Here is a 27,468-nt window from a genome sequence, read left to right as displayed (position 1 = left end):
AACTTTAATCAGCCAACCAGGCATTTTGCTCTGGCTGATCCCAGTTTCAGTTTTCTCAAAGTAAACACCAGCTAAATTTCTGGGCAAGTAACCACAGAGGCTGGGAGCTCCTAGCAGTGGTCTAATCTAATCTATATTAGGCCCTCTCTGTTTTCATTGTGGTTGGAGTAACTCTTCACATTTGGCACAATGCGCTTCCTTGCTAACACTTGAAAAATTACCCTGTTCTTCCCCCCTGCAAACTCCATCACTTTACAAGAGACACGGTAACTGATCTGGAAGAATATTTGTTCTTTTCTTAAAAAAAAGAAAAGTGTTGAGTGAACCCCCACCCACCCAAAAAGAGAGCAAATACAGCTATGTAACTGAAATATTCCCTAAGCCATTTTTTATCCCTTAGCGTGTCACAAACAATTCATACAGGGAAGGCAGGCAACTTACATGCATGTCAACCTTCATTCACTTTTCTGCTGCGAAAAACCTCGTCTGTGTTTCATAAACATTTCACCGAAAAGGCTTTTGATTTTCTTATCCCAAAGGAACTGTCACTCCTCAAGTTGACTCCACTAGAGGTTGCCATCCAGTATACTGCCTGTAAGCGGTGGTATTTAATCAGAACTCCCCAGTGGTATCCTACACAATTTAAAATAAATACTCTGTTGGCCAACTCGTGCATTTAGCTTCTGCCTCTCCCTGAAGTCTTTCAGAGGGTAGAAATATTTAAGGATTCCAAAAGCATTTTAATTTATCAGAGTCAAATCCAAAAATTCATTTTGGATTTTGTGTAAGATGCCTTTTGTACTTTTATAGAAAGGTGGAGTCATAAATTCAATTGCCGTGCTACTAATAATGGTACTTAAAAATCCCAAACATTGTGCATAGTGATGCTCACCAGAAAGCACCAAGTAAAAAAGTCACACTTACTCGTGAGACACTTCTCCAGGGTTCAAAGTAGGGAACACAAGATGAAACGATAAGGCATTAGCAACAGAAATGAAGCAAAATCATCCAGATGTTTGCCACGAAAACCACTGTAGTTTCTTGTAAACGGCAGCGAGAGATTTTCAAGCTTTTTGTGTCTCTTGAGTGAGGCCATTGGCTCAGTGTTCTCTGCACAGTATTTCAGATGGTGTGCATTCCCAGGCTTACCTGGAGAATGCCAGGGATGGGACACAGGTGCTCTACTGCTGAGCTATGTCCTTTTAAACTGGTGGTTTCCTCTGCTGGGATCCTCAACGAAATTTCCCCCGCTTAGAAGTGGGCTTTTGTTCTTGGGAGCAGAACCTTGTGGCACCGTTGCTTCCTCCGATGTGGGAGGTTGTCCGTATGCCAAGTGGCGCTGCTGCTTTGCTTTATCATTTTTCCCCTTCCTTGGGAAAATGATCTGGTAGAGGGTCTGAGAAAAGCAACCAGGCAAAAAGCCACGGAGTGCAGCTGGTGTCAATTTGCAATAGCATTTTGGGGAGGGGGGCAGGAAGGGGAGAGCGAGGAAGTTAAGAAAGCACTTGGAGTGGTACGTAGATATATGTAGTCTGTGCTGCATGTATTTTTGCACCCAAAGAACACAAGACCGTCCTGTACCCAGCAAGAACTATGCGGTCTCACTTGTCATTCATTCCTTGGGGGAAGAAATATTTCCTAGCAACTGAGCTATTCTCTTTAACAAAGAAACACCAGCAACTAGGATCCGTGTTGCACAAGACTGTAATAATTTAGAAGGGAATCACTGATACAGGCCTTGCATTGATATAATACAGCCATACCTCTGGTTACAGATGCTTCAGGTTGCGTTTTTTCAGGTTACGGACGCTCCGAAACCTGGAAGTACCGGAACGGGTTACTTCTGGGTTTCGGAGGTCGCGCATGCGCAGACGCACCGCTGCGGGTTGTGAACGTGCATCCCGCACGGATCACGTTCGCAACCCGAGCATCCACTGTAATCTGAACAAACACAAACCCCTGTGTTGCAAAATGTAACAATCTACAAAGATGCAAATTCAACATGCTGGCTAATAACTGTTAGTGAATATATAATTGGTTGTAATGCCATTCAAAATATACGAATAAGCCACTTCAAAATGATGTATATATCATACAACACATCTCACAAAATATACTAGTAACTACAAGTAGTTATATATATCAGAGTCAAACAAAGAACCAAACAAATCAATGAATAGCGAGGAACGCCAAGCCGTCTCTCAAAGGAAGACATCTCTCAGAAGTCTCAAAAGGACTGTATATACTCTGCATATACTCTAATCTATATACAGCGGTACCTCGGGTTAAGAACTTAATTTGTTCTGGAGGTCCGTTCTTAACCTGAAACTGTTCTTAACCTGAGGTACCACTTTAGCTAAGGTGGCCTCCCGCTGCTGCCGCACCGCAGAGCACGATTTCTGTTCTCATCCTGAAGCAAAGTTCTTAACTCGAGGTACTATTTCTGGGTTAGCGGAGTCTGTAACCTGAAGCCTCTGTAACTTGAAGCATCTGTAACCCGAGGTACCACTGTAACTACTCTATATAACTACTTGTAGTTACTTGTATATTTTGTGAGATGTGTTGTATGATATATACATCATTATATATTCACTAACAGTTATTAGCCAGCATGTTGTATTTGCTTTTTTGTAGATTCTTGCATTGATATAGGCTAGGGATTGCCTACATGGTGCTCTCCAGAGCTTGCTATACTACAGCTCCCATCATCTCTGATCATTGTCCCTGCTGTTAATGGGCACCATGTTGGCTACCCTTGATAAAGGCAATCCGCTGCTTATTCAGGGTGCAGGCATCTCTCAAACCAGCTTTTTTTCATGTCGAGTAAGGCTGCTTGTCTTGAGCTCTGTGGTCTGTCCTTGTTTTAATTTATTTTATCTTGAATGGTTTTAAAGCCAGTTGGACCAACAGTTAATGATAATTGCCACATGCAAGCAAGGAACATATCTGTTTTTATCTGCATTACTTCTGCGTGGGCTTAACAAACCACATATTTTAAATGGAGGACAGGCGATAGGGGAGCAGCTGTTTTGGCTCAGCTGCTGATGAGAAATGTTTAGACGTCCATCTTGACTGAAGGGTACTCCACAGTTTTCACATGGTTATTACATAAGCACAGGCCTACGGTACTTCAGATAAAGCACCCAGAACTCCTTTGCCAGATTTAGTCTAGAAATTTGTGTTGGACTATTGAGACTTGGCAAGGAAGACGCAGGTATTGGCAAAGGAGTTGTGGGAAGATAAAGTTAATAATGTCTTACATGGACAGCTCTGGAGATGCCTTATCCCAAGTAAGAGGTTTTGCTACATACTCCTTTAATGAAAGCTTAGCTAACCGGTCAGTTGATCTGGACTTGCTAGGAAGAGATATATATGCTCCCAGGCAACCCCAGCTTAATCCATATAACAAAGTGTCATCCATGCACAATGAGTATCTTGACATAAAAGACTTGGCTACAGCAGAGACTGAAAGTTCCTCACTATGGGAACTTTTACATGACCAGTGTCTCCTGTTTAAACAAACAGCAGAGGGTATGTTTAGTAGAATTGACACATTAGAAAAGGAAGATTTGGCTTTGAATGCCATAATTGGTACACTGGTTTGGTTAGTGGAGACAGGAATTCTAACTGTAAGACCCTCCCAAGTAGAAACTGAGTTTATTGATGGTTTGAAGGTACATGAAAGTTGGAGATAGATCTGAGTTCACCAAGCCCCTATCAAATTCAGTAACCAAACAATTAAATTATGCCCATCAAGATTGGAACTTGAACTCAGAAACCTTCTTTTACGCCAGTTCAAGAAGGACACTGACAAACTGGAACGTGTCCAGAGGAGGGCAACCAAAATGGTCAAAGGCCTGGAAACGATGCCTTATGAGGAACGGCTAAGGGAGCTGGGCATGTTTAGCCTGGAGAAGAGGAGGTTAAGGGGTGATATGATAGCCACGTTCAAATATATAAAAGGATGTCATATAGAGGAGGGAGAAAGGTTGTTTTCTGCTGCTCCAGAGAAGCGGACACGGACCAATGGATCCAAACTACAAGAAAGAAGATTCCACCTAAACATTAGGAAGAACTTCCTGACAGTAAGAGCTGTTTGACAGTGGAATTTGCTGCCAAGGAGTGTGGTGGAGTCTCCTTCTTTGGAGGTCTTTAAGCAGAGGCTTGACAACCATATGTCAGGAGTGCTCTGATGGTGTTTCCTGCTTGGCAGGGGGTTGGACTCGATGGCCCTTGTGGTTTATTCCAACTCTATGATTCTATGATTCTATGAATCTTCATGAGACGGACTTGGAGGAGTCCTTTTCCATTCATCTCTTTACTCCTTCAGATACAAGGCTACTGATAGGGGATGAGTATGCTAATAATCCACTTGCTACATTCCAAGGAAATGATCTGGATCTGCCACCTAATCTAATTTGTACAAGCTGGCGTCTTTCAATGGAACCCTGAAGGCTTGGGGCAGCACTGCACATTTCCTGCCCTACAGCACAGATGGGAAGAAAAGGCAGCAAATGATGTCTTAATAAACATACTTTGAAAGCTTGTGAATGAGGGGGGTGGCCATTCATAACTGACCAGTGAAAAAACCCAGCAGAATAATTAAAACAGAATCTGAACTGCAAGCAGGAATTCAGTCCATTGTAGGGGTTTCCCTGGGTTTAGAAAATGGTTTACGTTGTAAATACCTGTCTTAATTTTGGCTACAGAACTAACCTTTCAGGATCCTGTTGTATGGGATAAATTTTGGTCTCTAATTCATATGTTCGCTGACAGAGAGCTGTTTTTCAGATTAAAAGGTGTTCCAAATAACCTGTACTTGCTAGAGAATGGGAATCACAGTCTGGAAAGGAGCAGAAAGTTCTTGAGCTATACGACTCCTGCCTTTGTCACCTATCCAAATAGTATCCAGATACATTCCAATAGACAAGAAAGGAATATCAATTATATTGGCCTGAATGCAGGTATTGGAAGAAACATCTCCAGGTTAAAGGCCTCAAACTCCTACCCTAGCAATCTACTTTCCAGAGATCAAAGGGATTATCTGTTAACAAATGCTCAAGATAAGCCCAGGGACTCTAGGTAATTATAGAAAAGCAAATTATGATACCTTCCGCTCCCCACTAAGGTACAGTAAATGACTAGAAAGCATCTAGAAAGGTCTTAACATTCTTTCTTGAAACCCGGCGGGTTGGGATAATAAGGAGGCAGATAAGAATTTTATTAGGAATCTTTCTTTTCTATGTGATCATCTCTCAAACCTTCCCTTTTGGGGTAAGGTCATCATCATTATTTAAATAGTGATTTAAAATACAACTTTAAAACCAGGTTAAAACAATCTACGATCGAAGTGGTAGATGAACCAGTCAGTGTCTCTTTCATGTGTGTGGTGTTATAGATATTCCCCCCCCCCTCTCTCATGAATCCATTCCATCGCTTGGATTTTTTTAAAAAAAAATATGTTATTTTTAAACCACACATGAAAATTAGCATACTTTAAGATTTCCATATACAGTGGTACCTCGGGTTAAGTACTTCATTCGTTCCGGAGGTCGGTTCTTAACCTGAAACTGTTCTTAACCTGAAGCACCACTTTAGCTAATGGGGCCTCCTGCTGCTGCTGTGCTGCTGGAGCACAATTTCTGTTCTCATCCTGAAGCAAAGTTCTTAACCCAAGGTACTGTTTCTGGGTTAGCGGAGTCTGTAACCTGAAGCGTATGTAACCTGAAGCATATGTAACCCGAGGTACCACTGTAGTATGAACATATAAACAGCAAAAAAGTACATCTATTAGCTACATAAATTAGATAGGATACTTATGTACAATTTTTGTTGCCCAACCTGCAAAGCTGTCTTAGGCCAGGATAACCAGTGCTGGGCGCTGAAAATCTTACAAAATCCCATTTCTGCCTACTTGTGAGCCAAACTGAGATACCTAAAATTAGGAAGTTTTGGTCACCGGGGTTTGGCAGAGAATGACGGGTGTGCCGTGTGTCATTAACAGAACTTCGTTTGGCTAATGATATATTTAACAGAATGATTCACATCAGGGTTGCTAGCATCTGTTTGCAGAAAGTAGAGGGCCCCCATTTCCTAACCGTTTTACAAAAAAATATATTTAAAAAATCCTGCTATTAATGCCTCAGTTTTTGATAACTTTTAAAAGCGTAACTATTAAAACTAATTGGCTGATCACCACTTTGGATGCTGCTGCTAATAGTTTTCTCTTTTTTTATTCTGCTGGAATGCCTGATGGCTGCTACGAAAGGAACGTGCAGAGCTTGTAAAAAGCCCAAGTTACATACGCTGCATTAAAACACACACACACACACACACACACACACACACACACACACACACACAAAAGGGGTAGCCATGTTGCTCTATTAAGAAAACAACCAGCAACAGCTCTAAATTTCACAGTTGGGCAATCTATTACAGTGGTACCTCGGGTTACAAACACCTCAGATTACCAACACTTTGGGTTACAGGCTCTGCTAACCCGGAAGTAGTACAGTGGTACCTTGGGTTAAGAACTTAATTTGTTCCGGAGGTCCGTTCTTAACCTGAAACTGTTCTTAACCTGAGGTACCACTTTAGCTAATGGGGCCTCCCACTGCTGCCACACCACCACCGTGCGATTTCTGTTCGCATCCTGAAGCAAAGTTCTTAACCCGAGGTACTATTTCTGGATTAGTGGAGTCTGTAACCTGAAGCGTCTGTAACCCGAGGTACCACTGTAAGCAAAGGAGAGAGGGGGAGAGACGGGGGCGGGGATTGAAAAAAAAAGGCACCAATTAGGCTGAATGTCGTAGCGATAGGGTCAGTTTTTAGACACTGTTCCAAGATGGTAGGTTGCAGGCTGAATCAGTCTCTGCCGCATGCTACAGGTTACACACCTAGGATTTGGGCATAAAGAAGCAACAACTTCCCTTTCCCCCATTTTTTTAAAACATAAAAATCCATCCTACTCCTTAAGCAAAACAGGGAGGTTCCTGGTTAGGGCAGAGAACAGAAATTAAGAGAAAACTGCAGTCATTGGCCTGGTCTGCACACAATACTGTATCACAGGGGTCAGCAAACGTTTTCTGTGGAGGGGGGGTTCATTGTCCCTCAGAACTTGTGGCAGGTAGGACTGCGCATGAGTGTGCATGTGCACATGCCTATGCCTTCCTTCCCTTGGAGACAGAGCGGCTGAGATACTTCCACTCACCGTGTTCAGATGGAGTGGACTGGGCTGAGCTGGGCTGGGGAGTGGGCGCCCCGCCAGCACTGGATCTCGGCTTGTGCAGAGAGGCTGCAGCCACCCCGCCAGGAAGGGCCCCTACCCCGGGGTGTCCATGACCGTGCTGCTAATGTGTCACCGCCAAGCAGCACAGAAGAGTCCTCCTCCTCCTCCTCCCTCTCCCTCCCTCCTCGTAGGCTCTCTGCTCCCGCTTCTTCCCGCCCCTTCGCTTCTCCTCTTCCCTACTCGGAGCTAGACGTCAACAAGGCGCCCTGCCCTGCGCCTCGCCCCGATTGGAGCAGTGAGTCTTGGGAAGGGTCGCCATTGGCCACCTGCTCGCATCAAACCAGCCAATGGAGAGGAGGCCTGAGGTTGCTAAGGCTTCAGATTGGCCAGCGTCACAGAAGTCTGAGCAACCTCGCAGCATGCTGGGAGATGTAGTCCGGGGGGGGGGGTCGCAAAAAAAGGGTGCCTGGAAAAAAATTGAAAAAGGCGATCTAAGCGGCAATTGCAGAACCGTTCGTGGGCTGGATCCAGAGGGCAATTGGGCCGAATCTGGCCCGCAGACCGTAGTTTGCCAACCCCTGCCTTAGCATGAACTTGCAGACTCTGGAACAGGAGATTGTGCTCCTCCCATGCCACGCTGCGCTGCGCTAAGCCATGTCATGCCTTGTTGTCCAAACCTGAGCTTGTGGTTTAGCTCTCTGTGGGCGGACTACAAACTGCAACCAGAGTTTCTCCTACAGGAGAGCTAAGACACAAGCTCAGTTTTGGATGATGTGCCAAGCACCATGACTTGGCCTAGTTTAGCAGAGCAGCAGAACAGCTGAGATGGAGCAAAGAGGCTAGAATCTCTTTTCCAGGAGCCCACATACATATAACACGCACCTGCTAAACCATGGTTTGGCTTAACGTGACCTGCAAACCAGGCCTACATATTAGCAGAGCCAGAGATTATTTGGGGTTGCGTACTAAATTACAAAGAGTTGATTCAGTATGATTTTTTGTGTGGCTGATGCAATTTTATTGGCTAGCCAACACCTGTCTAAGAAGGAAAGGGGAGCAAGCAGCAGGGAGCTTGTAGGACTGAGGCTCCTTTGACTGGAAAGTTTTATTTGCCCATAATTGTAAGAATACGATTCTGAGTTACTTGTGCAAATTTTCCAATTAGGTGTCTGTTTTAAGCAGATTAGACAAAACCTATGGTGGACAGGTGTATCAGTGACTATTAGCAAGTGGCCCAGCTGGGTCCTTTTAGACCCTAGACATAATGCTTATGCAGAAACACACTCTTTTGGAGTATGTATTACTTCAGCTGAGAAGCACACAGAACATTTCTCTTCCCCCTGCTATGCCATGCTCTAAAACTCTGTCTGCATCTCTCATGTTAAAGCGAAAACGGCAACAATAGTTTGCCAAGCCTGTTTTAAAAACAATAATTACTAGTAATAATAATAATGTGTGTGTGTGCATTCTCTGAAATCATAGAAGCATCATGAAAGCAAGAATAATGTTGGGTTTCCTCCTTCTACCCTGATAAGTACCATTTTGTTGTAGAGAATGATAATTGATTTGTTGCGTCTGTTACCATGTACATGCCTGATTAGGCACCCACTGCCTACAAAATGAATTCAAGAAAGAAAGGGTGACTTCGCTCCTCATGCCCATGCCTGATCAGATGCTTGATGAAGGGACTGTTAGCTGCAGCCCCATCACCTGCTCTTCTCTGGGTGGTGGGCTCTGGATTCCTGAACCAGAGTCCAGCCTACTCCACCTACTGTTAGTAATTGTGACTATGGAAGGGTCACACAACAGTGGTACTACATCTGTTTTGCATGCAGAAGGCCACAGGTTCAATCCCTGGCATCTAGGGAGAGACCCTAGCCCCCAATCTGAAAGCCTGGAGAACTTCTGAGCCAGATGGGCCCAAGAGTTTGACTTGTTGCAAGGCAGCTTCTTATGTTTCCATGATGTCTCCATGTATTTTAACAACATAGCTGTCAGACTGATGTAGAGATGGTGCACAACTGCATTCCTACCTGCTAAAAGTCCAACTTCAGCACCCCCCCCATACATTGCCTTTGCATTCCACACACCACCTTCAAATACAAATTAAAGGGAGTCCCTCTTTCCTTTTCTTCATTCACGTTCGTTCGTTTGATCGCTAGATTTGGGAGAGATGAGCAGAAATCTCAAAGCTATTTAAAAGGATTAGAGCTGGCCTGTGGGGGTTTTAGCAGAAGAATTAGCCAGCGGAAATCATCTTTTAGTGCATGGGTCGAAAAGCAAATGGCTGGTATTTTAGCCTACATTTTGTGGGAAGCCCAAGACGCTGTTTCCTTTGTCAGCGAGTCTGATTTGATGAGGCTCTGCCGCTCTTGAGTTCTGACCTGCTCTTGGGTATGATTGCTGCCAGCTTAGCAGCCTGTGTGTTTGGTGGAAAATGGAGAGAGACACAATATTCTTGGGAGGAGGGTAGATGGAGACTAGGAGGCATAACAAGGTGTTACCGGAAAAATCCGAGGGCTCCCTTGGACAAAACAAAGACACCAACCAGGATAACTTGGAGCAAAACAGCAGCCTGTAGGCTTGGCCTTTATTGAACTGTTGCAACAGGGTGTTCCCCTCACTTGCAGGAGAGAGGAAAGACCCAGAAAGATGGTGTGCAAGACCTTATAAAAACTTTTGAAATTCCCATCCTCTAGGTCAAGCCCACCCCCAGAAACATCATGCATACATTACAGAAAGGAGGGGTTGAGGGAGGAGTTGGTGGTAACCTGAGTGTCCTGTCACCTGGCTGGTTCCTCCTTTCCCCCTCCCCATGAGTCACTTCCAGGAGACAAAGGGGAGTTGGCAGTTTCTTGCCCCCAGAGGGAAGATCTGATAATTGTCCTTTGTTTCAGTCCATGCTGAATCTACTCCCATATGCAAGTTCTTTGTGATCTTGATGCTCTTCTGTCTAGGACCATCAGGGTTGGCATAGCAACTGGGCAGGGCTCCTGTGGATGTGCTGGGATGGCGAAGGGATTATGGCTGGCCTGTATCAAACCTTCCCCATTTTGTAGTCCTTCCTTCATGGAGTCAAATAAAAGTGGAACAGTGCAAATCCGATGTATGGTTGATTTTTTATGAATTTATAACAGAAGTGTAGCGTATGTAGTGTGTGAGTGTGAGTGTGTGTGAAGTTTGTACAAACTGAATGATGGGGGGGGGGTGTTTCCTGCTACAAAGGAAAGGGGACATTGTGCTCAGACTCCCTGTGGTGGGAAGCTCACTGCCTGGAGGATGGTTTTAACATGCCCCAACCCAAGATGGGACAGTCATCCCTGGGACAACAGCAGTTCACAAACCAGTGTGTGTTGAATGAAAGCACCCATATGAAAAACTACACACCTTGTGCTGCAAAGGGTCTTTACACACACACACACACCCCGGGGAGCATATTCTGAATGGGCATCTGTTCGTTGTGTAGACGGCAACAACTGAAGCATGGCCTTAATGTAATGGCATTTCCGTGCAACTTTTGGAGTGCATGTGTGTGTTTGTCCAAAGGTAAAGGTAAAGGGACCCCTGCCCATACGGGCCAGTCTTGACAGACTCTAGGGTTGTGCGCTCATCTCACTCTATAGGCCGGGGGCCAGCGCTGTCCGAAGACACTTCCGGGTCACGTGGCCAGCGTGACAAGCTGCATCTGGCGAGCCAGCACAGCACACGGAACGCCGTTTACCTTCCCGCTAGTAAGCGGTCCCTATTTATCTACTTGCACCCGGGGGTGCTTTCGAACTGCTAGGTTGGCAGGCGCTGGGACTGAGCGACGGGAGCGCACCCCGCCACGGGGATTCGAACCGCCGACCTTTCGATCGGCAAGTCCTAGGCGCTGAGGCTTTTACCCACAGCGCCACCCGCGTCCCGCTGTGTGTTTGTCCAACCCTCCTGCAATTATTTTTTGGTCTGCAGCCAATCTCATATGCTGGCCTCAGACAAGGCAAGGGGGGAACACAAAAGCCCTGCCCATCCCCTGCTCAGAAACTTGGGTGGGGTGGGAGGGGGTGTCACCCATGCACATCTCAGCAGTTGCAGGTATAGCAAGGAACTTGGTTTAGAAGAAAGAAAGCAAAATGAACAACAGGATACCTGGACATGAGACCATGTACTCTGTGGTGTGTGTGTGTGTGTGTGTGTGTGTGTGTGTGTGTGTGTGTGAGAGAGAGAGAGAGAGAGAGAGAGAGAGAATGAGAATACCCACATCCCTGCTTTTGTCTTTCATGACATTAAGTTCATGGGCAGAAGTTGTGCCATATGGAGCTAAATCATTCATCATTCATCAGGACTGGGAGCATTAGTATTCTTAACACAAAGGACCACATCCTCTGCCAAGAGACTGTCCTTTCTGTGTATGTATATTATATACTGTTGTGGTGGAATGCAGGCAGTTCCAGGAGGGGAAGAGCCTGTTTGCATCTGGTCCCAGCCGGGTCCCTGGAAGAGTCCTCACCTTTCGCTCTTGGGAAGTGAGGTAGCTTTTAGCAGCCCATGCCAGGGATTCCATTGCAGTAGCAAACAGCTGAAGAGTGAGAGAGAGATCACCCTTTTGGCCACAGAAATACGATACTGAGAATGTCCCGCAGAGTTTGTTGCTACATGGGAAACTGCACAAAACATCTTGTTTGTTAGATTTATAAACCGCTTGATCGAAAAGCTCTCTGAGCGATGTACAAATAACATTGGATGCAAGACACTGCTAAAATGCACTGTCCAGTTAAAAACAAACGAACTTAAACCATGCATAAAAGCAAATACATGTAGAACCATTGTGACAATATTTAAAAAGAGAAAATCATTAGTACAGCCAAGGTAGCAGGGTGCTGTCCATGAAAGCTAATCCCACAAAGCATTTATTAGCCTTGAGGTGTGCTTTACTTTGGGCATGGCAGGTAAAGACTCACCTGTTCTCTACCTGCAAAGCTGGTTTTAGTTACCCTTCTGACATGGAAACTGCAGTCCCATTATATGACAGTGTACCTGGTGTTTTCCTCCCACCTCTTAATTTCTTTTTCTTTTTCTTTTTTAGAAACCTGACATGTATAACCATCATGTCAGGACTTCACAGCCCAGTAAATGCTTTTTCACATTGCCTAGGAACTTCCTGTGTTTGACTATGCAGTTCACGTTGCGGCTGCAATGGGATCGCCTTACTGTGATGCAGCGGTGTCTGCTGAAGCGGACAAAAGGAGCACGTTGCCTTTCTAAAAATAAAACGCTTTTCCCTGACTACTTCAATTTGGGGGGAGAGAGAGTGAGAAAGAAAGAGAGAGAGAGGAGAGGGGGAAAACTGGCACACTGGCATATTAAGAGACTGCTTTTTACCAGAATCAGAAACTCTTGCCTTAAAAAAAGAAAAAGAAAAAAAGCCAAGGTTTTATTCTCACCTTCTGCCTTGCAAACTATGACTACTTTTTGGTATAACAGCAGTTGCATTTCTTGTTTCTTGTCAAGCTGTAACTTCCACTTGCCTGCTCCCAGCTGCCTCTTGTCTCCAGGTACTTAAGCTGAGAAGTGCTGAGCAATCTGTGGTGATGGAGGCAAAAGAAAACCCCCTGAGAAGCGGAGGAGACAAAGCCTTGAAATAAGCAGTTGTTGGGAAAGGCATTTAAGCCTCACACCAGCCAGTTCTGTTTTATTCTAGGTAGGATTGGCACCTGCCACTCATCTGTCTGGCTGCTCCTTTTTTTTCCAGCTTGCAAATATATCTCAGGGAGCCATCACAGTAAGAGTCATATCTAATGTTTGATGGGGCTGTAGCTCAGTGGTGTAGAACCCCTGCCTTTGCATTGCAGAAGGCTTCAGGTTCAGTCCCTCGCTCTAGGGGCAATCTATCTGGAAGACAATCGTAGTTCAAGGAGTTTAGTGATCTGACATGGTCATTTCTTCCTGCCAGGGATGCGTTTGGCACTGTGGTTCTAAACCACTGAGCCTCTTGGGCTTGCTGACTGGAAGGTTGGTGGTTCGAATCCCCGTGACGGAATGAGCTCCCATTGCTCTGTCCCAGCTCCTGCCAACCTAGCAGTTTGAAGGCATGCCAGCGCAAGTAGATAAATAGGTACCACTGTGGTGGGATGGTAAACAGCGTTTCTGTGCGCTCTGGTTTCCATCACGGTGTCCCGTTGCTCCAGAAGCGGTTTAGTCCTTCTGGCCACATGACATGGAAAGCTGTCTGTGAACAAGCACCGGCTCCCTCGGCCTGAAATCTGAGCTCCACAACCCCATAATTGCCTTTGACTGGACTTAACCGTCCTGGGGTCCTTTACCGTTACCTCTTCCTGCCTCTGTTTACTTCCCCTCTCTCTCTTGTTCTGCTCTTTGATGGCTGAAAGCAGCCTTTAATGTATAATCTGGTGGAAGGAATAAGTGATAATTGCAGGGTACCTTCTGACCTTCTTATGTGTTAGACATTGTTTGGAGGAACGTGGGGTATTGGAAGAGGGGGCTAGCTAATTAATAATCTGCACTAGCTAGTGGCGCTGTGGGTTAAACCACAGAGCCTAAGACTCGCCGATCAGAAGGTCGGCGGTTCGAATCCCCACAACGGGGTGAGCTCTTGTTGCTCGGTCTCTGCTCCTGCCAACCTAGCAGTTCGAAAGCACGTCAAAGTGCAAGTAGATAAATAGGTAGCGCTCTGGCGGGAAGATAAATATTAAAATAAGTTAAAATAAGTATTATTATTTTAAGAAAATCAAAACAAATTAAAATCATCAGATAGCTAAAAACAGAAATTACTTGCAGTGCACTGCAGTTTGTGAAGACTCCGGTTCTCTCTCCCCCCCGCCGCCACACTAGATGCTGAATAGCATTATCTCTTGTTTTTGTATGACATGTTTTCCCTGTGAAAACGACACTTTAACACAAGGAGAGTGTGCCAAGTGCATTACTTTGAACCTCTCATTAAACTTGAACTTGGGGCCATCCAACGAAACCGAATGTTGGAAGTTGCAGGTTCTGTCATACACCTGGGCACCCAAAACCAGCTCTGCTTCTTCTTCCCCTTGTCAAAGAGGTGACTTTCAGCCAGAGAGGTAACATATATGATAATTTGCATTCTCTTCCTGCTCGCTTCCTGCCTCATCTGGCTAATGGAAATTGTATGGAAGGGAAGAACAGAAAGGGTGTTTTAAAAAGGGGAGGCTTAAAGCTGCGAAGGTAACATGCATTAGCTTGAAAGCACAGGTCACTGCCCAGGCTCCTGCAAAAGCAGTAAAACGTTGCAGAGAAATGAAAGTTGACTTAGTGGGGTTAGAACATTTTTAACGCAGCAGTGTTAATTTCCATGTTTAAACCTAAGGGAGCCCTTTTGATCTGAGCAGCCTTTTGACAAGCCCTCTGCCCCTCCTTCCACAATCATATCATATTGCTGTAAATGGATGGATGTGTAATTATCGGAGGTGGCATTTCCTAGTTACTGCAATAAAGTGTTTGCCCTCTCGTGTTAAAACACCTGCATTTTTGCTCCCTGTTCTCAGAATAGCATAGTTTGGCACAGGGCCCTGATTTGAGACTCTCGGGTGACGAGGCGACGGCTTTGTGGTGTCTTTGTTTTATTGTACTCTTAGCTGAGGGATTAAAAGGGGGGAAAAATCTCACACTGGCCTGTTTCACACATTACTGTAAGCCATGGTTAGGAGTATGAGCAGAGCCTGGGGGCTTAGCTGTAGTTCACCCCAAAGCTGAAGAGCTGCAAAAAAAAATGCAAACCACTCTCGAAGCTCATCTGTTCTTCCTGGAGCTTTTAACTATTTGGTAAATTAATAAACCAAAGTTTAAGCAGTTCTCTGCCAGACATTTCAGTGTTAACTATGGTTTGTGTTAACCATGGTTAAGCACTGCGTATGAATGGGATGCGGGTGGCGCTGTGGGTAAAAGCCTCAGCGCCTAGGGCTTGCCGATCGAAAGGTCGGCGGTTCGAATCCCTGCGGCGGGGTGCGCTCCCGTCGTTCGGTCCCAGCGCCTGCCAACCTAGCAGTTTGAAAGCACCCCCGGGTGCAAGTAGATAAATAGGGACCGCTTACAAGTGGGAAGGTAAACGGCATTTCCGTGTGCAGCTCTGGCTCGCCAGAGCAGCGATGTCACACTGGCCACGTGACCTGGAAGTGTCTCCGGACAGCGCTGGCTCCCGGCCTCTTGAGTGAGATGGGCGCACAACCCCAAAGTCTGTCAAGACTGGCCCGTACGGGCAGGGGTACCTTTACCTTTATGAACCACACCACTATCTCCAACCTGACCCCTGAGCCTTTCCCCCTTAGGGGCCTAAGATGAAGAGGAAGTTTGTTTTATATTCTTAAGAATATAAAAGAACTCTCCCTTGGCACTTCTCAGTGTGCAAAGAGAGAAAGGAACATGATATTGGTAAAGGGAAGCATTATTTCACTTCTTGGTCTTAAGGGAGGGGGTGTCCCTTTTTCACATCAAATGAACATTTTAACGATTAATAGCCAAGTCTTCTTTGGAGCTCTTGACCTGAGGCCAGAGAAAATGAGAGGCTAGAATCTAATCTCTCTCTCTCCTTTCCCACTCATCCACTCACCCCATCTGCTTCAAAAGAGGCGAAACTCAAAGCATTAAGGATTTGCTTCAACACCTGTTTGACTACTCAAGAAAAAAACACACCACAGAGCCTTTTCTCCTCCTCCTCTTCCTCCACCTCCACTCCTCCCGATGATTAAGAAGAAACATATGGCAATCCCAGGGAATGGAAACCGATGCCCATTTTGCCTGTCTAATCAATCAGACTTGTTAACAATCAGTGCCGTTGCCTGTGTGCTTGATAAATAATAGTGCCCATCGAATTTGTGTGTGTGCGTGTTTAATGTAATAAGGTGCTCTTGCTTAATTAATGTGTGCGCATTGGCTAGGGTTGACTTTGAGAGCCGGGTGGTGTCGCGGTTAGAGTGTCCAGCCAGGGTGTGACAGACCAGGGTTCAAAAACCCCACCAGGCCATGAAGCTTACTGGGTCACCTTGATATCTCTCAGGCTCTCCGACCGGACACGGTTGCTGTGGGGCATGATAGCGAGCTACATTTGAACCCCTGAGGTAGGTTTTAACACTCCACTGTTGCTCAAAGCTATCCCAGCCTAACACATCTGAAAAGGACTGGTGTCAGGACAAAATTTGGGAAAGGAGCGGTCTGGACCTTTTGCCTGCCAGAAAGCAGTACCAATGTGGGGAATCTGAAGTATGTTCTCTACTTTACTAGTTGTCTGCTGTTAAGAGAAGGGTGAAAAAACCACACGTATCTTAACTCTGAATTCAGTGTTCGTACCCTGCCAACACAACACTGCTTATCAGCTTAAACATATGTTAAGCTTGGCACTAGGTGTATTACCTGGCCGCTCATTTAATTAAAAGTGTTGTCCCTTTGAGGGAGGTGCTGGTGACCTGCTGTATATACATGCAGGTGTGGATGCATAGGCAACACAGAACTTCAGTTTGAATAAAACAGCTTTGTGGAGCGAATGAGGCGGCTCAGAAGCCCATGTTGCCATCATTCTTGGAACTGTGGGCACAGCTGCAAACTGGATAAACTCTCGTTGTCACAACCTGCGCTGCAGCTAAATACACCCTGCAAGCTGTTCTACTGGCTACAATAAAATTCTTCTTCCGAGCCTAATTTCAGAAAGGGGAGAAGGTCTTGTAGGTGCTCCAAGAAGGCCTCTGCAGTCCCACGTGCAGCTGTGCAATCTAAAGGGAAGGGGAGAATGCTGGGCAACTGAAATGGAAAGCAAAGATGAAGCTGCTTCTGTGTCTCGTGGAATTCTCTCAAGTTTGGGCGGGGGTACAAGGAGAAGGAAGGAGGGGGATGCTGTGATAGTGGGTTTTCTGCAGTGGCAAAGGATTGGGCTAGATTGTGAGATACCTTGAAACTCTTAATTGCATGAATGGAGACATGGTCAGACATGGGACAAATGCAAGATCAGAGACCCATCTGTAGGGAGCCTTCTTATACTGAGTTCAGACCGTTGGTTTCTCTAGCTCAGTATTATCTACAAGGGCATGAAGCAGTTCTCCAAGATTTCAGACAGAGTCTCTCCCAGCCCTAGCTGGAGATGTCAGGGATTGAACCTGGGACCTTCAGCATGCAAAGCAGATGCTCTTCCACTGAGCTACTGCCCTTCCCTAATCCATAGTGTACAGGCATCCTGGATGAGGTCCAGCTGCACAATTCTCTGTCGATACTGCTTTTTGCTCCAGTTACAAATGCCTGCTCCCTATTTATTGCCTTTATATTCCCCATACCCAACAGGGCTTAGAACTAAGAACTCAGTCTAGCTCAGGTATGGCCAAACTCAGCTCTTCAGCTGTTTTGGGACTACAACTCCCATCATCGCTGACCACTGGTCCTGTTAGCTAGGGATGATGGGAGTTGTAGTCTCAAAACAGCTGGAGGGCCAAGTCTGGCCATGCCTGGCTCTGTCTGGTTGACTCATTTAAAAAACGCAGCCCAGTTTTGAGCACTGCCTGTGAAGTCCTGTAGTTGAAAACTCCCAGGGCTCAGTCCCTCTTGTCCCCACAAAAAAGATAGCTGAGAAGGATTTCAGTTTGAAGATGCCTCATGTTTGGACTCATGTACCAAGTAGGCACCCCAGTCACAGAGAAAGCTCCCATTATATGGAGGCCATGCCCACATGAAAAACAGCTCCCTTCAAAGCTCTGTTCTTAGGGCACATGACATATTGCTGCAATTTCAGAGTTTCTCTTAGCGGTAGGCATCTCTCATTGATGTGGCCACTTCTTCGCAAGCTTTTCCATAAGTAGCTGGTCAAGTGATTTGACCAAAGCTTGAGGAACAGCCTTGTAGGCTTGTGGAGATTAATTCTCCTCCTTGAAACTAGATTGTCAGGCTATCCCAACAGCACTCAAGCCACTCGTGATTCCCAGCAACTGATAATTAAAAAGCCCAGTGCTTTTTTCAGGGGGTACTCAACAGTGCGCAGTACCAGCACCTCATTTTACTGTTGTTAAAAAGTATGGCACTTACTGTAACAACTTAATGGTGAGTACTGACACCTCTTTTTCTAGAAAAAAAAGCAATGCTATTGCCTGTGACAGCATAAGTAGAAAATAGCCATTGTGCCCAGGATGCACATCTAATCTTTGCTTAAGTGACTTTTAATGAAACCGATTTTTCTTTACAAAAGTGACCTTTCTAAAGGTTCTGCCATAGCCCTTGCTGAAAAGGCAAGCCTTCATTTTGTACTGTAAATCGGCTTGCTTCTTAAGCAGTACTAGCAACTGCGCCAAAAATACCAAGAAACCTCTTGTTCTTCCCCCATGCATTTAAGTTGGTTGCTCAAGGCTATTGCAGCCATGTGTTTCCAGGATAGCAAGAGATTAGTCAAATGCAAAAGTCTGGATAGACAAGGAAGGACCCGGTCAGTGGTAATGCCAAACTGGTATTAATGGAGGGGCCATATTTACAAGCCACGTAGATGAAAGGATAGTCAATACAGAATGGATGGTGATAATTTGGTGCTCCCTATGGGTGCTCCCAGGGACGCGGGTGGCATTGTGGGTAAAACCACAGCGCCTCGGACTTGCCGATCGCATGGTCGGCGGTTCGAATCCCCGCGGCGGGGTGAGCTCCCGTCGTTCGGTCCCAGCTCCTGCCCACCTAGCAGTTCGAAAGCACCCTTAAGTGCAAGTAGATAAATATGTACCGCTTTATAGCGGGAAGGTAGACGCCGTTTCTGTGTGCTGCTCTGGTGCCTGTTCACCGGAGCAGCTTCGTCACGCTGGCCACGTGACCCGGAAGTGTCTGCGGACAGCGCTGGCTCCCGGCCTCTAGAGTGAGATGAGCGCACAACCCTAGAGTCTGTCAAGACTGGCCCGTATGGGCAGGGGTACCTTTACCTTTACCTTTATGGGTGGTGTGAGAACTAGTTGAGCTTTAGCAATGGCACCCTCATTTAGCAACCCCAGTTAAAGAGGATTCCTGTTTGCCAAGTTATAATTACTTTTATCTCTCCATCCTCTGTTTACTGCAGCACAATTAGTCATTTTATTGGTACCGCATAGTGACAATGTTTAGTGAGGAGTATAAAAATTCTGCAATGCTAGGCGCCTTTCTTTATTCACAACATTCTGAAGAGCTGGGGGGTGGTATGCTAGGAAAACGTTTAGATTGAGATGCATTGAAGTGTTTTGGCTGGGTTCTTTAAAATGCATCTTTCTAGGCAGGCTGTATTAGGAGCAAAGTATCCTCCACCCTCCCCTCCCTTGCCATCACTCACTTGCATGCAGCTAAGGATTTGCAGGGAGCAAATGCTGGTATATCGGCAGCCGTGCGTTGACAGTTGCAGAAGCCTCTTCATTTCTCTGAAGAGGAGATTAGTATTAGGCTACACTGGAATAATCCCAGGTACCAACAATTTCAGTGCTGGTACCTAACACAGGCCTGTGGCCCTTCCGGGTGTTACTGGATCACAACTGACATCACCCCTAAATATTGGCTGATGACAGCTGTAGTCAAACAACATCTGGGTCAACGAAAGCTTTAGACAGTTGAGTTTCAGACAATGGCGGATACTACGGCGAAGCAGCATTAGGAACCTGCTGGATCAAGCTGGATCAAGCCCATCTAGTCCAATGTCCTATTTTCACGGTGGCCAACCAGATGCCTATGGGAAGCCCACAAAAAGGAACCGATTACAAGAGTACTCTTCTCCCACTTGTGATTCCCATTGAGTGACATTCAGAGGCGTGCTGCTTCCAACAGAAGATGTAGAACAGAACTATTGTGGCTGTTAGCCCTTGATGGCTTTTTCCTCCTCCGCGAATTTCTCTGATCCTCTTTCAAAGCCTTCCAAGTTGGTTGTCATCTCTACATCTGGTGGGAGCCAACTCCACAGTTTAGCTCTTTGCCGTGTGAAGAAGTACAGTCATACCTTGGAAGTTGAACGGATTCCATTCCAGAAGCCCGTTTGACTTCTAAAATGTTTGGAAACCAGGGCACGGCTTCCGATTGGCTGCAGGAAGCTCCTGCAGCCAATCGGAAGCTGCAGAACCTGCGTCAGATGTTCGGGTTCCAAAGAACGTTCACAAACTTCTGGGGTTGTGGCGTTTGGGAGCCAAAAGTTTCGAGTCGCAAGGCGTTTGACTTCCGAGGTACGACTGTACTTTTAATCCAGAAAGTTCCAGGATGAGGAGGCTTCACTGAGTTTTAGCAATATGAGAGAGGGAGAAAAAAGCATTGTTTCAGCTGCAGCCCCTGCTTTATGCAGTGAGAGTCTGTTTCCACTGGTGGCTGGGTGTTGACCAGGCTTGGGCATTGATATTAAATGACACCGCTGCTAATTTGTCCCTCTCTCTCTCTGCTCCCCCCCCTCCCCAAACCACAAAGCAAAACAACGAAAAAGTGCAACTCCTTCATCTGGCTGATAAATGTTTATGCAACAGGAACAGGCTTCCTGCCAGCGGGGGGAGTTGACAGGCAGGAGAGGCAGACAAATTGGAACAAGTCATTAAAAACATGCCACTCCAAAGCTGTTTAAATCATCATCATGCGAACTGTGAATTTATTACAATGCACGCCTCCTCAGGGGACAGAGATCTGAAAGGGCTGTTTGTAAACATGTAAAACAATAAGCGTTTTTTCTCCTTCAGTGCTGGTGATGGAGATCTTGCATGTCTAAACAAGACAGAGATGTGCACACAGGCTTGCCTCTCACCTGAGGCCAAATGTCTCTCTCGGTGGGTCAGAGAACAGAACATTTAGCAAAGCAAGCTCTTCTTCCTTTGTTCTTCCCCAGCCAGAAAACAACATAAACAACAAACTTGTGCGTCTCGGAAATAGCAAGGTGGATTTTCTTCCTTTCCAGAAGACCTGCCCCTGCCTCTTGTGTGCACACGATAATTGTGCCAACTGGTGGTCTACAGACCACAGGTGGTCCATGAAACCCAGGGCGGTCCGTGACACTATTCACATAACAAAAACTACAATAGTGTAGTGTATGTAACCTTGGGTTACATACTTCAGGCTTCAGGTTACAGACTCCGCTAACCCAGAAATACTACCTCAGGTTAAGAACTTTGCTTCAGGATGAGAACAGAAATCGTGCTCCGGTGGTGTTGCAGCAGCAGGAGGCCCCATTAGCTAAAGTGGTGCTTCAGGTTAAGAACAGTTTCAGGTTAAGAACGGACGTCCGGAACGAATTAAGTACTTAACCCGAGGTATCACTGTACCAAGATTTTCAAAAGCTTAATTGAGAACCACTGGTGTAAGGGAAAACTGGAAAAATCAGGACAATTGCCATTTTGGAACTGGGCAAACCTGGTGCAGTAAGACCTAGTGGTTGGCAACTGAGCCTCTCAGTCTCCGAGAGGAATTGTAATTGCCATACATTATTAAAACGCAACCCCAATGGTTGCCTCGCCCATTAAGGATGCTTTGGAGAAGTATGTGGTTGCAGCTGCCCATTCACTTGCCTTTCCCTCTTGGTCCAATCCACACCATCTCCAGAGGGAGGTAGGAAAACATGCAACAGTTGACACTCCTTCTCAGGTAAGGGCTATCTCAGGTGAATGGGTACCAGCAGCAATATCAAAAGGGAGCATCTTTCCCTTGCTGCTGGTGGGGAACCTCCAGAGCTCTGTGTCCGCCCCTCACAGTCTTCTTGGTCATGCCCTTGGTAGTCTTGCTTTGCACCCCATGTGCTTTCGCCTGGCTGGCATGTGCCCTTGAACTCTGATCATGCCTCTTGCTTGCCTGGATGGAGGACAGAGAGGTATGTGGGTGAAAACTAGCCCTACAACACAAGGTTAACATTTGCATTACCTGTTCCACCAACTTTTACCTCTAGCCCCTCCCACCATGAGCATGTTGCAGTGCTTAGAAGGGAATGTGGCCTTCGGTCTGCAAAAGGTTCCTCACCCCCTGAGCCTTTCCATAAGGTGCTGGGTCAAGCCCAGAAGCCCTCGCAAGCTTTCAGAGTTCATGCGTTCCAAGTAAATTCTTGTTGACGCTTCTGCTGCTGAACAGAACGTCGGGCGAAGGAGCTGGTGACCTACAGATGAGCGGCTTTCATTCCCATTACCCTTCCCTTTTCATGCCTTGCGTGAAATATGAGTGGGGCAGGGCGACGCTTCATGAAACCAGCTGGTCAGCACTCCCTCCATTTTTTCTAGGCCAGGGCGAGGTCACACTTGGCAACAACTTGAGATAAGCATGCTGGAGAAGTCTCTGAAACATACTGCATTAATTGGAAGGGAGGGGAATGATTTATATGAAATGGGAAGTCAAAACAATAGTTCTGTGTGTGCTGATGGCTTGTCCTAAAAAGCCTTCTCATTTAAAACCGCCAGTAATTATTTTTTTTAAAAGGTATGTAATTTTGATAATAAACTTAAAATAATAATCTGTACATGCCTGCAGTTTTTGCTTACAGAAGTAACAGGTAAAGAGCAATGCATTCCATACCAGAACAGCAGCAACAATAATTTATCTTGTGAGCAAATCCAACCAAAAACACATCTGAGAGCCCTGGGGGCCATGGTGCACTGCCACTGCAGTCAAGAACATATGCAGTAACAGGAAACTGTATTTCAGAAGATTTATCCTTTCGCCTGCAGTAATTAATTAATGGGTATCAGAATTTTAAGCATGCAGGAGTTTGGGAAGCTTTGAGAAATACTTCACAGCTCCCTGAGACACAATGAAAGATTTCACTAAGTTTCACATCACCCTTCAATGGATTAGTACAATATCTATACTTTAACCCTGCAGGCATCTCTCTCGACTCCTTTTTCTATACTAGGGAGGAAACTCTGTCTTAGTGGATAGCACCTGCTTTGCATGCAGAAGATCCCAAGTTCAGTTCCTGGTTGTTGTTGGCATCTTGTCTATCTCCAGCTAAACTGATGACATCACTAGTGATAGGAAAGACCTGCCTCTACCTGAAAACATGGAGAGGTACTTCTTGAGTAGACATACTAGCCTACCTGGACAAAGTGTGTGTGTGTGTGTGTGTGTGTGTGTGTGTGTGTGTAGAATCTTCTCTGAGTGCTCTGTCATTCCAAAGTTTGGAAGGTGATTGCCAGGGAATGGTTGGATGCAGAGGAATCGTGGGAGAAACCAGCTGGAGAACCACCAAAGGAAGAAGGTTCAGAGCCCAGAGATTGGCCAAATCTCTTTTCCAATTATTAAAACATTTTTCTCCTCCTGGTATTGGGATACTTTGAAATAAAAACATCATCTTTGGTAATATGTTCATCTTTATTACCAGTATTTTCCCTAATAAGGATCAGAGCCCAGAGATTGGTGGTGGGATGATGATGAGTGGTCAGAAGGAGAGGACTGGGAAGAGGAGAAGTCGGAAGCTGAAGAGGTAACAGGGTTTAGTGAGCAGGGAGAGTCTGTGGCAGAGAGGAGTCCAGAATCAGGGGCAGAAGCTGAAGCAGGGGAGGACGGAGGCCAAGAGGCAGAGAGGAGTCTGGCTGGTGAAGAGTCACAGGTGTCTCCCCCACCTGCTGGAACAATCCCCTCTCCCCCCTGGTCTCCCAGAACCAGAAGAGGCATGAGAAGGGCAGATGAGAGGTTGGTTTCACTCAGGCACAGTCTCCGGTTGCTTTGGGAAAACTCTGAAGAGGGCCTTAAAAGGCTGTGGGGAGGCAGGGACTCTGAGTCTATGGGGTAAGACCGGGGATGAGATGCTGTGCTCAATGGGCCTGACACTCCACCAAGTCTGTGCAGATTGTATTCCTGTTAATAAAGCGTTAACTTCACCTTGAACGGTGTGATTTACTGCTGGCTCGCTCCTGTCAGTGACCATAACAGAGAGGGGCCTTTCAGTGGTGTCCCCTCAAGCAATGAATTGCTCTCTCTATGGGAGCTTCCTGGCAACCATGTTGTCCTTTTGGCATGAAGTGCCTTAAAAAACAAACAAAAAACTGGCAGGCATCTTGAGAGTCTTTTTTTTCAGTTTCTGTGGTGTGGCTGGTGGCTTTAGCTTTCATATTTGCTGCTGGGTTGTTAGCTTCTGCAATTTGGATAGTGCTGTATTTGATCGTGTAGGTCAGAGGTGGGGAAACCCCTTTCAGCCCTGGGGCCACGTTGCCTTCTGGGCAGCATGCCAGTGTGTACGTGTTTGTAGATCATACTAAATATAGCAGAGCACGAAGAGCCCTGCTCCCCCTTGCTTGTGCATAAGGGGAGGGGGCTGCCAAAAGCCCCTCTAGCCTAGCACTGTGTTCTCTAAGGTGGGCAACCAGATACTTCTGGAAAGTTTGCAAGCAGGGCCTTCCTGAGTGCAAGAGCGCTCTCCCCATTTGTGGTTCCCAGTAAATGACATTCAGAGGCATACAGCTGCAGCAGTGGAGATAGAACATAGCCTTTGTGCAAAGCAAGTGTATTGATGGGTCATCACGGACCATTATAAAAATTACATTCATGTTGCTCTTGTCTTGAACCAATTTCCTGGTCGTCACCATTGGCAGCCAGGAATTCCATGCAAGCCAAGTGTGTGAATTTCCCTCCGGGTGAGGGATTGTGCTGTCAAAACAAACACAGAGCGCTGAGCAACTTCCCTGAAGCTGCCATCTGAGTCAGCCCTACCTGAGTCTGCCATATATCTATATCTATATCTATATCATCTATATCTATATCTATATCCCAGAGTACTTCTGGGCCCAAAAGGACTTTGGCAGCACTTTTCTAAAGGGGAGTGCTCTTGTAAATGTTTTAAAGGGAGGCGATGTTTGTTTCAGCTGGAGGGTGCGAGAGAAGAATTAAGTCAGGGGTCAGCAAACTTTTTCAGCAGGGACCGGTCCACTATCCCTCAGACCTTGTGGGGGGACAGACTATTTTTTTGGGGGGGGGATGAACAAATTTCTATGCCCCACAAATATCCCAGAGATGCATTTTAAATAAAAGCACACATTCTACTCATGTAAAAACACACTGATTCCTGGACCGTCCGCAGGCTGGATTTAGAAGGCGATTGGGCCGGATCCAGCCCCTGGGCCTTAGTTTGCCTACACATGAATTAAGTTATTAGGGCAATGAGAGAGGAGTGGAAGCAAGGAACACAGCAGAGCTTATAGCCCGCATATTGTTTTACTCATCTGCTTGATTTTCCTCACCTACTTTGTGTTAAGTGGGTTCTGTCTTATGAATGAAAAAAGTGTGTGAGTAAAAACAAACAAACAGGCTAGCAACTCATGGAGCTTCGTAACAAGGCTGTGTTGATTTCATGCTGATTTGGGGTTGGGGACAGGGACATCCCACTTGGTGCTATCAGTTGACAATGAAGCAAATAAAGAAACAGTCCAGTAGAGTCCATCTTCTTAACCAGTAGAAGAGCATGCCATTTCTCTGTTGAATGTCGGGGTGACCTGGAGCCATCTTGGCCTGACAGTGATGGATAAGCATAATTCCAGCAAGTAAAATATAATTATGGATACAGAAGAACAAAATGCTGTGAGAAAGATATAAAACGATACTGTATGGCCATAAAATGTGTTATCTGCACAAAGGCCTGCCAGGATTTATAGGATAGGTAATAATTCTATCCTGTATGATTTTTTTGCCTAAGTTTTCTGCCCGTGTGTTTAGAAGTGTGTTAACTGGCTTGTCAGCTACAGTTGTACCTTGGAAGTTGAACGGAATCTGTTTCGGAAGTCTGTTCGACTTCCAAAACGTTCGGAAACCAAGGCGCAGCTTCCGATTGGCAGCAGGAAGCTCCTGCAGCCAATCGGAAGCCGCAAAAGCCATGTCGGACATTCAGGTTCCAGAGAACGTTTGCAAACTGGAACAATCACTTCTAGGTTTGCAAAGTTCGGGAGCCAAAACGTTTGAATTGCAAGGTGTTCGTCAACCAAGGTAAGACTGTAATAGGCTGATTAGCAAAATGAAGTTTCTGCCTGAGTCGTTTGGATTCCAGAACGTCCACGGTCTATAATGGTGCAATAGGTATTGCAACAGAAGCAGACAAATATTTTTGCCCAACCCCTAAGCATCACCAATAGCTCTTTGGTGGAGCAGCTGCTTGGCATGCAGAAGGCTGCAGGTTCAGTCCGCAGCATCTCTAGGTAGGGATAAACCCCTGCCTGGTACTGTGGAGAGCCACTGTCAGTCAGTGTGGACTGTGCTGAGCTAGATGTGCCAAGGGTCTGCCTGGGTTATAAGGCAGCTTCCTGTGTTTATAAATACTTAAAATATAAAGTCAAGGTTTAAAAAGTAAAGCCAAAATATTTTTATACCGCAAAGATACAAAAATTAATGCACGTGATAACTTTTTTTGGAATCAATGTACAAATAAAAAGAATGTGTGCCCTAAGGCATTAAAATCAAATATTTCAGTGCACAGAGGGTGTCTAACCTGTAGCCTTCTAGAACTAGTTTGACTTCAGTTCCCATCATCTGTGACCACTGGTCATGTTCTGTGTGGCTGATGAGAGTAGTAGAACATCTGGTTGGTCACAGGTTGGCCGCTCCTGCTTAAAAGTGAGTACAGTGGTACCTCGGGTTACAAACACTTCAGGTTACAGACTTCGCTAACCCAGAAATAGTACCTTGGGTTAAGAACTTTGCTTCAGGATGAGAACAGAAATCATGCTCCAGCAGCGCGGCAGCAGCAAGGAGGCCCCATTAGCTAAAGTGGTGCTTCAGGTTAAGAACAGTTTCAGGTTAAGAATGGACCTCTGGAACGAATTAAGTACTTAACCTGAGGTACCACTGTATTTTACTAAGCTTTGATGGCAGGCCTAAGAATTTAAGAAAAGCCCTGAATCAGAAAAAATCTCTCTCTGATCCAACATCCTGCTCCCACAGTGGCCAACCAGATGCCTATGGGAATCCTGTGGGAAGACTCAAGCGCCCACATTCATGGGCAGACTTGCCTTCAGTGGTGGAAGGAGAACATAGCCATCATGATCAGTAGTCGTTGACAGGCTTACGATCCTCCGTGATGTTGTCTGATCTCCCTTTAAAGCCACCCAACTTGGTGCCCATAAGCTAAACTGCTTCTCCCAAACAAAACACAGGTGGGAAGCCAACAACCAACCTTGGCTTCCAGATATGACTGGAGATGCCAGAGACAGAAGCTGGCTTGAAAAACCTGTGCCCAGCCACTAAACCAGGAAGCTGGCTTCCTCCAGATGATGTTGGACTCCAGTTCCCATTGGCCCCAGCTAGCATAGTCAAGGATAATGGGATGGGAGCAACAGCTGAAGGCCACCATGTTGGCCAATCCAGCC

At 45.9% G+C, this 27,468-nt stretch overlaps 1 protein-coding gene and 1 long non-coding RNA gene across 26 annotated transcripts in view; one reads left to right on the top strand and one right to left on the bottom strand.

Moving 5' to 3' along the window:
• FBRSL1 (fibrosin like 1) overlaps nucleotides 1–27,468 on the top strand; it is a 792,934-nt gene that overhangs the window by 79,277 nt on the left and 686,189 nt on the right. The gene's annotated exons all lie outside the window — the stretch shown is intronic.
• On the bottom strand, nucleotides 4,381–7,300 carry LOC114586718 (uncharacterized). The gene is made up of 3 exons (XR_003704170.2): nucleotides 7,214–7,300; nucleotides 4,717–4,843; nucleotides 4,381–4,483 (listed from the first exon to the last, which is right to left on the bottom strand). It is a non-coding gene; the product is annotated as an uncharacterized LOC114586718 (long non-coding RNA).

Source organism: Podarcis muralis, chromosome 16 (genome assembly GCF_964188315.1).
Source record: "Podarcis muralis chromosome 16, rPodMur119.hap1.1, whole genome shotgun sequence".
In the NCBI taxonomy this organism is placed as follows: domain Eukaryota; kingdom Metazoa; phylum Chordata; class Lepidosauria; order Squamata; family Lacertidae; genus Podarcis; species Podarcis muralis.
Note: the sequence above shows the minus strand (reverse complement) of the source record. Positions and strands in the feature narration are given on the sequence as shown.